Here is a 4,399-nt window from a genome sequence, read left to right on the forward strand (position 1 = left end):
TTTCTCCAAGCCCTTTAATATTTCACTTTTTAATAGGTTGAGGCACAAGCAACATTAAAAAATCTGTCTTTTCTAATATTGAAAGTTCTGTATAGTACTTGCTTGTGTAGTAAACCAACATTCTTGAAATTTCTATAACATTTTATATCCCAAGCAATACCCTTGTCCACAGGTTGAATTAATAATGTAACAAAAACAGGCATGATGACGGTAAAATCACGTGTCCAAAATGTTCCTGGTCCTTTGCACCAAGTATGAAATTATGAAACAGATCAAAAAATTTGTCCATACAAAGAAACCTCTCTACATTTCAAAGCTCATGACTTTTCATTTCCAAAGGTTTTATCAAGTGTGTACACAATTTGTTCTTTTCTTAAAGGGGGTTGGTGGGGAATAGGAAAGGGGCACATTTAATTCACTTGAACATAAAAGGCTTTGACATTACCAAAATGGACTGGGGCTTCATAAAAGATAAAATCCACATGGACCAGTCGTACAAGTAGACATCTAAAAAAATTCAGAACACTATTCTCTACCTTCAAGATCAATTATTTTTTGAAGATATTTAGCTTTCTGATGTCACATGTAGCTAGCATTAAACTTGTACTTGCCCCCCAAAATACAATTATAATTTGCTAAAAAAAATTCACTTTTTATTCTTTTGATGAACAATAAACAAGAAATAAGGAAAATATTCCCCCATCAGTTCACTAAAATATTTCTCACAAGGGCCCAATTTAACATATACCTTTTAGGATCAGAAATAGCCAAGTGAAAATGACTATTTTTACTGGGTGGGCCTTGATGTCACAAGGATAATCTTTTACTTTCCTGTATCCAAGTTTATGCCATTCTTGCCTTCTTTCTTTCACTTATGGGTGTTTGGATGGTTTGTAACATAGGGTTGGTTTTCTAGTCCAGATCCTCGATTTTATCAGTGTAAGTCACTCCTGCTACAGAAACTCCACCACTATGGATCAGCAACTTTTCTAAAACTTAGAATTTCTCCAAGATTTCTTTTTCTTTCCCTTCAATGTTTAAGTGGTCTGCTCCATTCTATAATATTTCTATGATGCTTCATCTCTCCCAAAGAAGCTTGTACTTCTCTACTTCCTTGTCTTAGCTCTCAGTATCTACCCTCTTCCTCTAATTATCTACAGCCTGGTTACAACACTTCTTTAACATGCTCAGAGCAGAAAGCTTGAGGAGGTCCACAAAAACCTTACTCCCCTTGGCAGAATGGCCTCCCTTTCTCCCCCATTTTTAATCATCAAATCATCATTTTAAGGCTCTCAGTTCTTAAGATTATAAAACTCGAGGAGATTATAGAACAAGATTTCAATGCTGCTGAAGAGAACATATGACTTTTTTAAAGAAAAGTTTTATGAACAGGTCATAGCAAATTACTGGGGCCACTCTATAGTTCAGAAAGACTTAAGACAGTGTTCAGTCTAGAGTGTTCCAACATGTACCAGATGCTAGGCTTTAGTTTTCCAACTGGTTTGCCTATAGAAAAAGAGCTTAATCAGCCCAATCCCTCTCTGAAAAAGTCTTCATCCCTGATGTCAAACCCTGGTGTTTCAATGTTCAAGAAAGTAAAACAACAACAACAACAACAACAACAAAGATTTGAATGTGCAGAGGAGGAGAAATGAATGAAGACCATGGAGAAAAGTGCAAGCAAGTAAGGGGTAAGTTAAACTTACTCTAAAATGTATCAGGGTTGGAAGAGATTTCACCTTAGAAATCATCTAATCCAACACATACCTGAAAAGGAATTCCAAAAAGGTCATACAGTCTCCAATTTAAAGACCTCCAAAGATGAGGAATTCACAGTATCCTGAGATAAATTTACTCGTCTACTTTTGGATAGCCAGCTGTCAGAAAATTTTTCTTCACTACTGATTTTTAAACTAAAAAGAAAAACTCATCAGGGTAATAGCAATAGTCCAAGGAAACCATTTTGGAATAAGTAATTAATATTTGCGACTGGTAACACAAACATGTGTGGAAAATACCCCATAACTAAGTGGCTTTGACCATGAGGAAGATAATAATAGAGCTGAAAAGAACTCAGATTACTTAATACAAATCTCTCATTTTCGGCGGTTCTGCAATAAAGGAGTCTGTCCTACACAATCATAGCTATTAGTGGCAGAACAGAACTAGAACACATTTCTTGAGTGTTACTAGTTCAGTGCTCTTTCCAATAACTCTGATTTGCAAGATAAATATCCAGGACTCATAAGCTTGTTTTAAATAAAATAATTTTCAAGGGTTTTTTTGGTTGTTGATAGCTGTTATCTTATACACCAAAAATATCTCCTAAATGTGTCCATGATTATCTTTATGAATAGGAAATACTTCACATCCAGTGACTTTCACAGCTTGTTAGCTTTGGTAAATTTAAAAAAAGAGTCATCAGTTTTCTACTATACTACAAAATTTACTAAGATAAACCAAATCCACCCATTAGCTCTCTAACATAGAGTGCAGAATTCTTTTTATTGCCTTAACTTTTATTTTTCAAAAATGAGCCCTGGGTATTTTTTAACATGTAGTAGTGTCATGTAATATGTATCTTACACCTGCATATTTTAGTAACAAATGAAATCAGTAATATTTAGATAATTCATAGTGTATTTATAAAATGATTTTTTTTAATCAAAATACACTTCTCACTAAGATAAATAAATAAAATCCAAGCAAACCCACCTACACAAAGTTAGAATCAACTTTGGTAGATTTCAGTGTAATACATTGTCCATAACTAGCATGTTTGCCCTTTCTCCCCATTGCTGCTCATCTTCTGGGCTAAGAATTATTTAAAATTTTTTTATTAAGATTTCATTATGTGATATGTTTCTCATTCCACATCATGTTCAGCCAAGCTCTGTACGCTCACAATTCTCTGTCTAATTGTTGGCAGCTTAGTCAGAAACATCTGGAACACTGGTGATGGAAGAGTCTGCTGTAAGACTTGCAACAACTGCTGTGGCTGCCCACATACAGCAATGGCATTTGTCAAGTGATCAACACCCTTTTCATATTCACCTTGGGGTAGTAACTCCTCACCAAGCTGTATTTCTTTAAGAAAGAACTTCTGAACATCTTCTGCATCTTTAAGGTCAGGTAACTTGGAAAGGCCAGCTCTCTCTTTAGCAAGCTTCTGTTTCTTTCTTCGCTCTTGGAACCTGTTCTTGAAGTTGGGGTCACTCCGTCTCTTGCGGTCAAAGTAAATACAGTAGCTGATGAAGAGAACCCCGCACATGCCGGCAGCAATCACGCCACTCCGGCCCACCATGTTTCCGGGTGCTGCTCACGGTGGAGATAGCAGCAGCGTCACCATCAGTACAATCATTTTAGAAAGCAATTTGGAATTACACAAAGAAAGTGACTGAAATGCCCACGCTCTTTGACCCAGAAATTTTGCTGCCAGGCATAAACCTCCAAGCAGATCATTTATAAAAAGAAAGTACCATATACGCCAAAATATTTATAGCATGAATTTGTGTGGTAGCAAAGAATTGGAAAGACATAGCTGCCTGCAGATTGGGAAGTGACTAAGCAGTTTGGAATGTTATGCCTGCTATAAGAAACAACAAATATGATGAATACAGAGAGCAAGGAAAGAGCTATGTGAACTGATGCAGAAAACTGTCATGTGAACTGAAGCAGAATCAAGAAAACAATATACATAATGACTAGACTGATATACATGCAAATTGCAATCACTGTAAAAAACACATATAAATGCAAGTAATAATCACGACCACCAAAAAATCCAATCAAAAATCAATGTTGAAAAGTTTCAAGAATCAACTATGGTTCCAGTGAAGAGAACTGAGAAGACACCTCCACACATCCCCCTTTCATTATAGAATTGAGCAGTGCACAAGTGTGGTATATTATGCATATTTCCCAATTTGGGGGGTGGACAGTATATTGATCAATTTTGTCTTCTTCCTTATTCCTCCTCCTTTTCTTTTTCTTTAAAAAATATTATTTATTATGTAAGATGACTCTCCTGGAGGGGTTAAAGGAGGGATCCTGGAAGAAATTCTGGTGATGTAAAAATAGATATCAAGTAAAATGTATTTTTTTATCAGCTGGTGTTGGTTAATATAATTTATTTGATTTGATAATCTAGTAGGAACAAAACTGACCTAAACAGAAAGATGAAAGCAGAGAATATCTCCCCTAAAGCATGAAGGGATAAATTGAATTGCTTTGCTTGAGTTTACCCCACAAATTTCATGTGCATCTGTTTATAATTACGTGATACACAAAGTAAATGAACTGAGTCATAGGACTGGTTATACAGTCATAAAGCTAGTGTTGACAATACACTCACCTAGTACCAGATTAAAAAAACTATTATATAAATATATATGAGAAT

At 35.5% G+C, this 4,399-nt stretch overlaps 1 pseudogene; it reads right to left on the bottom strand.

Annotated features, from left to right (window-relative positions):
- Window positions 1-2,866: 2,866 nt before the first annotated feature.
- On the bottom strand, window positions 2,867-3,304 carry LOC114037271 (annotated as a pseudogene).
- Window positions 3,305-4,399: the final 1,095 nt, after the last annotated feature.

This window comes from Vombatus ursinus, unplaced genomic scaffold, assembly GCF_900497805.2.
Source record: "Vombatus ursinus unplaced genomic scaffold, bare-nosed wombat genome assembly UNPS02010289.1, whole genome shotgun sequence".
NCBI classification, from domain to species: Eukaryota; Metazoa; Chordata; class Mammalia; order Diprotodontia; family Vombatidae; genus Vombatus; species Vombatus ursinus.